The following is an 11,093-nucleotide window of genomic DNA, read 5'->3' as shown; positions in this document are numbered from 1 at the left end:
ACACACACACACACACATTAGAATGCTCATTCCTAGGGAGGGTGTAAATTCTGGAAGACTTGTGAATTCAAGCCAGAGTTGCTGATCGGTGGGATCAGCTGTTCCTACCTGGGAGACCTGTGATGCTGAGAAGCACAGAAGCAGCCACATCCCTCTGACCAATAGGCTCTGCTGTGAAAATATGAGCAAGATGCACACAAGGGAAAGAAAGACTAGAGGCAAGGGGTTCAGTAGAGAGGTGGATTTATGTACCTTGTGAAACTCTTGTATGACAGTGTGCCAACTGTTTCTCGTGATTGTATCAGAGTTAGAACTCTAGAACTGGTCTCATGCTGTTGAATCATGTCTCCTGGATATTGAATCCCAACTTTGTCCAGTTGTGTGTTGAAGTAGGTTTTACTTGCCTGTTAGGAGCCGCAGCAGTTGCTGGCAAAGTCCGCCATCGCTAGGTGGCGCTGTCAGCCATAATTCTTCCTAGTAAACAAATAAAGTGCGCATGTGCCATGTAAAGCCCGCCAAGGCTAAGCCCATACCTCGGCGTTTGGCGCGCTACGAGTTTGCGGCCAATCAGAGATGATTACGCCGCTCTAGGGTATATAAGGGCTTTTCCCAGGGCTGGGAGTCTTCTTCTACCACCATTTTGGTTTATGGGAATAAACGTGTTTCTACGGAAGGATTCTGGTGTGTATGTGTGTGTGCCTGTGTGTATGTTTTTGCCGGCGAGACCACTACGCGCGCGCCCCACACATTTGGTGCCGAAACCCGGGAGAATTCATCATCGCTGGCGCTGTTTCGAGAAGACCCTCCACTCATGCGTGGAGTGAATCCAGAACTGTATGACGGGGTAATGTTCTCTGAGAGATAATGTTTGGTCTTGATTTTTTTCGTCTCCCTCCCCAGACAGTGCTGGTACTCTTCCTTCTGGTTTTACAGGATGAGAAAAGCCGCTTGGCGGGCTGGGGAGAGTTAGACAAATTACAGGCCAGCAGATCAGAAACAGAGAAAGAAAAAAAGCGCTTGGGAATTCAGAAAGGAAAAGAGAAATTTAAGAAATCAGGCCTCCCCAAAAATCAATTCACGGGGATGAGAGATGAGAGAAAGAACGCTCTTGGGAGAGACAGGAGAACAAGAAGCCTCAGAAAGAAACCTCTGTATCTGGTAAAGGAGCCGGGCTTTTTACGGCGTGATAGCTCTGAGTCAGAGGGGCTAACTTCTTCCGACTCAGAGGACTCAGATGTAGAGACGGATGGGGAGGATAGATGCCAGCCGAATAGCCGGCCGCCGCTGCGAGATCGAGTGTTGGAGTTAGTGACGGTTAATTAGAGGCTGTGTTTACAAGAAGAGTGGTTTGGGGGAGATAGTCTACGCGAATGAGGAATTGGCCCAGTGCTGATTTTGCCTAGGAGGTGACAGCGAAACATAGGTCAAGAGAATTCTAAATTGCCTGCAGCCTAAAAGCCGCTTCAGGCGGGAAGAGCAGGGTTAAAAAGAATTAGAAAGCAGGGTATTGAAGTGTTAAATTAGCTGCCCGCTACATCTCCGATGAACGAGATAAAAAGTTACATTTTAAATATGAGAGAGAGAGAAAGAGTTTTAAAAAATACAGGTGCCCTCTCTCTGAGCTGTGTCAGCAAAAAGAATGAAAAGGCTATTTCAGAGTTCATCTAGAAGCAGAGAATTCGGGAGATGTCCTGAAATTCTCTGTAGTTCTTAGAGTCCTTCCTTGTCACTTGTCCTTGGCGCGCCAATGTCCACGTGTTTGTGTTTGCCTTTTGTTTCGTTGTCTAAATGTTCTGTGTTTGTTACGTGTTCAAAAAGAAAGATCGTTAAAACTGCTTGATCCAACCTTTGGGAGCAAAAAAAAAAAGTCTTTTCAGGAATTGAGGTTGACATAAGCTGCTTTTAAAAGAGACCAGCAACATTTTGGGTTTTATAAGGAAGCTAAGAGTCGTTTTGTCCTAGAAAAACCTCTGTGACAAGGTGCTTTTCTCTTGAAATTACAGCTAGAAAGACAAGAAATTTTGTTTGATCTAAAAATAAAATATATAGCCATTTCATTGTTGTTTCGGATTGGTTTTAAAAGTATAAAAATGTTCTACATGTCTTGGTTATAGACTATTGGCTTAAATTATTGGGTGTAATTAAAAATTTACAACTTTGATAACGAAAGGTGGCGTGGAACTAGCTCAGTGTTGGAGTCGTTCAGAAACCAGGTATATAGAAAGTAAGATTTTAGACCAATGTCTCTTCAATGAGATTAAAAGCTGCTTCATGCATTCATGTGTAGAGAATTAGCACCAAAACTTTGTAGCAAAGGGATGGTCCTTGGGCCAGGCCTCAGGATATAGGCCAAGATTAAAACATTTACATTTAAATTAAGACTATAACAGAGTAGTTGAGACAAGAGCTTAGATTTCAGACATTCCTCTTGTCCTGTCCCACCTCAAAAAGGGTGTTCTCTAGAATTTGTTTATTGCCTTGCTTGTTCCTTAGGGAGGTGTCAGCCTCAGACTCAAAGAAAATTCAAAACAGCTTTTGAGCCAGGCCAAAATTGTTAAGTGTGTGACAAAAGACAAAATGGCTTTGGTTCCTCTGATGTGTATTAGGTCTTATTAGTAACAAGAAGCCTAATCTTAAATTAATAATTAAAAGAAAAAGGGGTTTTAAAAGATTGATAGAAACTGGAGCTGTTTAACAATTATTAGAGGACAAGATTGCCTTCAGCTTGGCTTTATTTGATACTTCACTCAGCTAAAAGGAGTTGGTTATTCAATTAATCCAAAAAACACTAGAGCCAGACAGTGGTGATACACGCCTTTAATCCTAGCTCTTGGGAGACAGAGGCAAGCAGATTTCTGAGTTCGAGGCCAGCCTGGTCTGCAGGGTGAGTTCCAAGACAGCCAGGGCTACACAGAGAAAGTTCAAATTTAAGATTTATAAGACTAATGGGGCACTACAGCCTGACTTGCATACTCCAGCTGCCATTCAAGTAAATGCATGTAAAAAATTATTATAGATTTAAAAGATTGTTCTATACAGTTCCTTTACCTCCTGGTAAAGGTGAGAGGTTTACATTAAGTGAAATTGCTTGTGATTTTTGAGAGCCCATAAAGCCATTCACTAAAAGAGCTTGCCTCAAAGAATGATTAATGGCCTTAAAAAAAAAATTTGTTGTTGCTTTAATACAAAAGGTTAAAGCGTTTAAATCTCTCAGTATATATTATTCGTTGTATATTTTATTGGCTGATCTCTCTAAAGGAGTTTTTCTACAAGCCTTTGCTCTAGTACAATGAGCTTTAAAATTTTAGAGTACTTGTTGCTCCAGAAAAGTGATTCTCAAAAGTTGTTAACAGATATTAATTGGCTAAAACCTCATTTTCAGCTTGATAGGCCAAAAGAGATGGACAAATAAAAGGACATCTTGACCGGACAATAAAAAAGTCCAGATTCTATTTTAATAAAAGCCAGGGGAGCGGTCTGTGTGTTTCCACGGGAAGAAGACAATCCGTTTTGGCTACCAGAGCGGCTGACGAGGCGACTCGCGATACTGGAAAGTGACACCCAGACAGACCCTCCAGGCTCTGATGATAGCCCTTGTACTGATCCAAGGGATACAGGTTCCTAGTATTTTTGTTTATTTTATCAAATTCCACCTTTAAGAATTGTACCAATAAAACCTGCTAGATGTCCCAGTGTTGGAATTCTAAAGATTCACTCGCACTATGGTTGCCAGAGTCACACGATGGGTTCCCATCCCCGTGGAGACTCCTTCCACTTTGTCATTATTTAGACAAAAAAGAGATTTTGGTATAACTACAGCCATAGTGACGACGATATTAATTAGTGCCGTTACCGCCACTGCCACTGAGATTGCTATGTCGACTTCTGTTCAGGTGGACACTGCCCCCAATTGTCAGCCACGGTGGCAGAGACTGTTAACCTTCAAACCTCCGCCAGTACCCTACTAAAAGGCGGGCTAATGATCCTTAATCAACGCCTTGATTTAGTGAGAGAGAGATTAGATATCCTCTTTCAACTAGCCCAATTGAGATGTGAGAGAAAACTGGGTACATTTTACATCACCAGTGTACAGTATAAAAACTTTACTCGTGTGACTAATCTGTCCAGAAAATTGTTTCAGTATCTTACAGGAAACTGCTCAGAAAACTTCAGTGAGACACTCAGAAAATTGAGAGCAGCTGTGGTGAACATCAACTCGACGCACGTGGATCTGTCCCTGACTGAGGGACTGTCCTCCTTTCCTTTTCTTCCCTTTTTTAAGTGGGTGGGAGTAGGCCTGTTTGGTATACCCTAAGTTGTGGATTAGTATTCATCTTTTGGTTGGTTGCAAACTCAGAGTTCAACATAATCTTGACAAGGCTATTTTTGCACAGGCGCTTCCAAAGTACTAGGGGCTTCCCCTGCAGTGTGGTTATCACTGCCTCAATTATAAGCAGTCTCCCCCCCCACGAGTGGTGGTGCTAAATGTTAGGCCATCAGCGTTGCACCCCAGAAGATTTGCCCTTTACACTGGGTCAGTGAGGAGTCTTGGCCTGGTTGATTCTTGTCTGTATAGCTGTGGTACCTGAATTTTGAGACAAACAGCCCTTGCACCCCTAGGAGATGACTCCATTGCACAGGGATGGGTGTTTGCATCTCTTTCTGTTCCCCTTAGCCCTTGCACCCGGAGGACTTGTTTCCATTGCACCTGGTAGGGTAAGGGAGACGGTCTTAAACTGTTGGTTCTTTGATCGCTTATTCCCCCAAGATGGAATTTGCTTGATCAGGCCTTGGGTTTGAGTCATAACTGGTACCATACTAGACAGGCCAAGGGCAGCCAGATGGATAACTCCATCCTTTTGTCTCCAGGCCAGCTGCCAATTGATCCCTACGACGGGAATAGGCTGATTCCATATGCCAGAGGCACACCACAAGTGGTGAGTCTACCCAGTAACAGACATTACGAGTGGCCACAACCTGGGGCGCACATTCTGAGAATGCCAGGTGTGGGTGCGCGACCCTCGTAGCCTAGACGGAGAACTCACTATTCCTTGGTGCTGGCTGTGGAGAAATGTCAGCCGGCCTAAGACACGGGACATTGACCAGTGCCTGTTTAACAAGACAAAAAAGGAAATAGCCAGTAGACAGATTCCTCAGCCGCTGTAACCAAGGGCTTCTGGTAAAGTTACCCTGAAAAGCCTCAAACATTTGAGCACTACCCTCTTAGAGACTCAGACCCGCCGTGAGACCCCCAAAATTGGGAGTTACTAAACCTTCCCAGGGACCTCTGCCACCCTCTATATTTAAACAAAAAGGGGCAGATGTTAGGAGCCGCGGCAGGTGCTGGCAAAGTCCGCCATCGCTAGGTGGCGCTGTCAGCCATAATTCTTCCTAGTAAACAAATAAAGTGCGCATGTGCCATGTAAAGCCCGCCAAGGCTAAGCCCATCCCACGGCGTTTGGCGCGCTACAAGTTTGCGGCCAATCAGAGATGATTACGCCGCTCTAGGGTATATAAGGGCTTTTCCCAGGGCTGGGAGTCTTCTTCTACCACCATTTTGGTTTATGGGAATAAACGTGTTTCTAAGGAAGGATTCTGGTGTGTATGTGTGTGTGCGTGTGTGTATGTTTTTGCCGGCGAGACCACTACGCGCGCGCCCCGCACACTTGCCCTTTGAGAAATAAAAACCCAATTCTCCCAATCTAAAATTTCACTGAAAACCGATTTTAATGATTCCTAGCTTGTGTGAATTGTTTTTGCAGTTGTCTCTTTTTCATCAGTGACTTGGTCATGAATAAGGCAAGAGACAAAGAACAATGCTAATCTGGACGATCTAATGCTTAAGGCAAAATGGGCGCTCAGGAAGTCTAGAGAGCCAGAGGCAAACTCAGTGCTCCCCGAGAGCTGAGCATTAACTTAGCATGTAAGAAAGGGAAGTTATGGGCTAGAGAGATGCTTCAGTGGTCAAGAGCACTAGGTGTTCTTCCAGAGGCCCTGAGTTCAATTCCCAGCAACGATAGGAGAACTATACAGGACTCACATACATAAAACAAATACATCTCAAAGAAAATAAAGAAAGGAAGCAAAGTTGTGGGTTTTTTTTCAATGTATTAACTTTAATCATGCTTTTTGCAGTTCAGTCTCTATCTCCTTCCTGGTCCCCCCTCATACAGTTCCTCCTTCCATTCCTCCTCCCCCTTGTCTCCCAGATCACGCCCCCACTCCCTACCAACACACCACACCGGGCCATTCCTCCTCACTCTCTCTGGGTTCTCAAGTTGCCTGCAATTTGTAGTCCTTCGGTAAGTTTCATTTCCATTCTGTCCCATAAAGAATGGGCCATTCTTTGTCTAAGTGGCGTCCTTCATAAACGACCTCAAGCATGCACTCAGAGAGAGAGGAATAAGTGTTAAGAAAATGGATCTTATATGTTTTTTTGTCTTTATTGATGAGAAGTGCCCTTGGTTTTTGATTGATGGTCCTACCATCCATCCCAAGATGTGTTAGAAGGTAGGTGGTGAATTAAATGAGAAAATTAAAACTCACGGTGATGCGACTGTTACTGCACCATTTTTTTCTCTTTGGGTTATTATTAGGGATATTATTGAGGATGCAGACAAGGATACAGGGAAAGGACAACTTTTATCTGTTGCTGAATATTATCTCTCACAATCTCGTCCTAATTCTTCCTGCCCATCTTGTCATCCCTCTTGGCCTCTGTCTCAGGCCTTCGTTTCTTTTACTCTTATAGACATCCTCCCTGAATTGGTCCTCTTTTCTTCTGATCTGCCTCGTCTCTGTCCAGATTTATCTTCTCCTGATTCCTCTCCATTGGTATCTCAGCCTCCACCTTCAGCAGTTTCTGACTCATGGACTCCTTCCTTCACTCACTTTTGCAACCCTGTTCTTCAAAAACTTGTCCTCCCCTCCCCCTCTGTTTCCCTTGCCCTGCTGCTAAGCATCATTCTTCCTCTCCTCTGCTGCCCTCACAGCTGGCTCCTTCAGCTGCTCTCCTTGACCCAGAGCCTTTGGAATCTGGTGATGGTATCATCCTTGAAAAATGCAGCCCTGACTGGCCTCCCCTTACAGCACCTTCTGTTCCTTTTTCCACGCTTGCCTTTCCAACTTTGCCTAACTCTCTCTCTGATATGTGGGACCGCCTCTCTTCTCAGGTTCGTGAACCGAGGGACATTCTCTGCCTCCAAAAGCAAGTTTCGAGTCTCTCGGTCCTTTGTTCTTCCTCTGCTTCTTCACAAGACTCCCTCCACTTAGCCTTTCCTGTTACCTGGTCACAGGCCCCTCCTTCACAAATACCCACAGCTGCAGCTTCTGACTTTGAGTCTCAACAGACTCCACTGCTTCCCCCTGCAACTTGTTCTGCTCGGCACCCTCTCTCCTCTGTGCCTGCCGCACCCCCTCCTTCTTGTCTTGAGCCTGCTTCTTCTTCTCGTCCCTCTTGTAAGCCCTCTCGGACACCCTGCCTCCAGTCCGAGACTGAGGCTGATTCCTCTGAGAATGAGCCAAATTCAGACACTGAAAACGAAAGCGATAATGAAGACTCTGCAAGTGACCCCAAGTTTTAAACATCTTGAAAAGCTGAATTCGGCAGTTAGAAACTATAGCCAATGCCGATTGGGGAACCCCCTCTCATTTTTGGCCCCAGGATAAGCATGTCGATGCTCCAAACCCCAATTATGATGGCCATCTTGCCGGCTATAATTCTTATAGCAAAAGAGCCTCTTTGGCCAATGATCCGTCTGGCCTTTATGTATGCCCTGGCCCTACTCACAGAGATCGTTCCCAGGGCTACAAGTGCAGCCATTCTTCTGACTTTTTTTGCGCATCGTGGGGCTGTGAGACCACGGGAGATGCATATTGGAGGCCCCACTCCTCCTGGGATTATATTACCCTACGGAGAAAATTCCTTCCCAAATTCTTACAGGAGAAATTAGGTGTGTCCACGGCTGATCCTCTAAGATCCCAATGTCAAAGTAATTGGTGTGCCCCCCTCCTCATTTCCTTTACTGAGAGAGGGAAGAATAAAGATTGGACGGCCGGAGGATTCATATGGGGCTTGCGTCTGAGAGAGTGCACTACTTGGTCATATGGCTGCTCAGACCCAGGGCTCACCTTTACAATAAAACTTCTTAAGAGCATCCCCAGTAAAAATATTGCCGCCGTGGGCCCCAATCCCGTTCTACAACACCCCTAAAAGCCCCTCAACCCAGCCCCCAAACCTACGGCCGCCGCCCCTGGCGCCTCACCTTCATCCTTTCCCTTGGCACCTTTGGCAACTATGTTTCAGCCCACTGTTCCCAAAGGCCCTCTTAGTTCTGCTGACCTTATTATTTCCTTGGTAAATGCTTCTCTCGAGGCTATCCATAATACCAGTGACCCTAATTATCAACAATGCTGGATTTGTTTTTCAACTACTCCTCCTTTCTATGAGGGGATAGCTATCCTCTCCCCTCCCACTTTTACCAATGATGGTAACAGACTCCTTGGGACTCATTCGCCTGAAGGAGGTCATACTCTCAGCTCCATTTCAGGAATAGGCCTTTGCCTTTTGGGACCCTTCATGCTCCCCCCTAGGGACTTGATTCCGGTGTGTAACCAGACAATGATCCTTAATGATACCTTTTTATATACCCTGGCACCTAATGGTACATATTTTGTCTGTGCTTCTGGCTTGACCCCTTATATATTTAATCCCAGTTTTTTACATTTTAAAGATTGTTGTGTAATTGTTACCATTCTTCCACATTTTTTTATACATGATCCAGAGTCCTTCCTTAATATTATAGATCAAGAACCTTCTCTAAGAACCAAGAGAGAACCCCTGACTGCTCTCACCTTGTCTGTCATACTAGGAATTAGTGCCATCAGTGCAGGCATGGGTATAACTTCCTTGGTGACTTCCAATAATCACTATGCTCATCTCCAATCCCTCATTGATAAAGATTTAAATAATTTGAGGGAAGGAGTACAAGATCTTAAGGACTCTGTGGCTTCCCTTTCTGAGGTGGTGGTACAAAACAGGAGAGGACTTGACCTTGTCTTCCTTAAGGAAGGGGGTCTCTGCATGGCCCTCAGAGAAGAGTGTTGCCTTTACTCTGATAAGACAGGCCTTGTCCAAAATAGCCTGGACAAGGTCAAAAGGAGCTTAGAAGAAAGAAAAAGAGCAAGAGAACAACAAGAGTCATGATATCAAAACTGGTTCTCTACCTCTCCTTGGCTCACCACCCTGTTGCCTAGTATACTAGGACCCTTTGTTGGCATTCTTTTGCTTCTCTTGTTTGGCCCCTGGGCCTTTAACCATCTCACAAGTTTTGTTAAGATCCAGGTTGATTCTGCCATCAAGAAGCCGGTTGAAGTTCATTACCATCAGCTGAAAATTGAAGAAGATCCAGAAGTGATTCCGCAGGAGACTGACACAGCTGCCAGCTCCCCTGCCTCCCCCTACGGTCGACCCCTAGACTTCCACTCCCTCCAGAAGGGTTCCTGGTATCTCTCGCTAGGGAGCCTGGCCTCTTGATCACCCCAACAAAAATTGGCTTTTTCCTAAACCAAGGCCGCCCTTGATGTGGCCCACTAACATTGGGGAGCCTTTCTTTATGACAATATTACATCTCAAACTGACAAATGGCTGGTAACTTGAACATTCACAAGGGACTAGGATGGCTGTGAGTTAGCCCAATGACGGGATTATTGTAGGTCCACTTCCCAGGGGCCCACCCAATGCAGCTGGAAAGGAGTGCGTTGTGCTGGGAGTGGGTGCAGCCTACATGGCCTAAGACAGGGCCCTCACCCTTCTTTCACCCACCTCGGAGTCCCTTGATGTTGCCCATCGTTGACAGCCTAAAGCCTTCAACCATCGTCATGACTCGTCTCACATCAATGTTTTGGGGTTGTGAACTTGTCCAAGACCCCACGTAATTAGACTTCCAAATTCAAAATTCACATAGTTGGGATTGATCATAAGACGCCTTCTCTAACTAAACAGAGAAGGGGGAGATGCCAGAAACCAGGACCCTCGCCCTTACCCTCACCCCCTACCTTTCCCCACCTGCACAATGTCCCCTGCAGCTTGGCAACCGCAAGATCCTGCTTGGCAGCTGCAGATAGATTCAAGGCACTGTACCGTATCTTCTGAGGAAAGCAGGGAGACCATAATTCAAGGCAGTGTACTGGGTAGACCATGAAATGTTTCAAGGCACAGACCAAGAAGATTCTGTACTTTTCCACCACCTGGCCCCTCTTACCCCCTCCCCTTGTAAAGCATACTATAAAAAAGTGCTTTCCGTTTAAATAGATGGCTCTTGACAAGCAATTGCTTCCTTGAGTCCGTTCTTCTCTCTCACCTGTTCTTTTTCAGGTTGTGGTCCTCCTTGCCCCCACGAATAACTAGGACCCACAGGTTGGGTCAAAACCCTACATCCCATCTATCCTGTCTCCTCTGTCATTTGCCTCTATTTAATGTTTAGTATATTAAATCAGTCTATCACTCTCCCCGTATCCTTCCAACGTATCCAGTGTTTCTTCCCCCCTTTCTTGTACTCCCTTCCCTCCTCACTGCCTCTTGTTCTTTTTATTATGATCTCTATGTCTGTCTCTGTCTTTGTGTTTCTCTGTCTTACACACACACACACAAACACACAGACACACAGACACACATACATTCACACTCACCACACACACACCCACCCACCCACCCACCCACACCCACACACAGAGAAACATACCCATTAGAATGCTCCTTTCTTGGGAAGATGTGAATACTGGAACACTTGTGTATTCAAGCCAGAGTTCCTTTTCTGTTAGTTCAAGTGTTACTACCTGAGAGACCTGTGTTGCTGAGAAGTCTACAAGCAGTCACATTCCTTTGAACAACAGGCTCTGCTGCAAAAATATCACAAGATGCACACCTGGGAAAGACTAGAGGCAAGCGGTTTAATAGAGAGGTTGTTTCATGTACCTTGTGAAAATTTTATGTGACAGGTGGCCTACTTTTTCTCATGATTGTTTCACATGTTATAATTCTGGTACTGTTCTCATAAAGTTAAGTCATTTCTCCTTGATTCTGAATCTAACTT

Source organism: Grammomys surdaster, unplaced genomic scaffold (assembly GCF_004785775.1).
Source record: "Grammomys surdaster isolate TR1022 unplaced genomic scaffold, NIH_TR_1.0 126081, whole genome shotgun sequence".
In the NCBI taxonomy this organism is placed as follows: Eukaryota; Metazoa; Chordata; class Mammalia; order Rodentia; family Muridae; genus Grammomys; species Grammomys surdaster.
The sequence above is the reverse complement of the archived record's forward strand: the minus strand, read 5'-3'. Positions refer to the sequence as shown.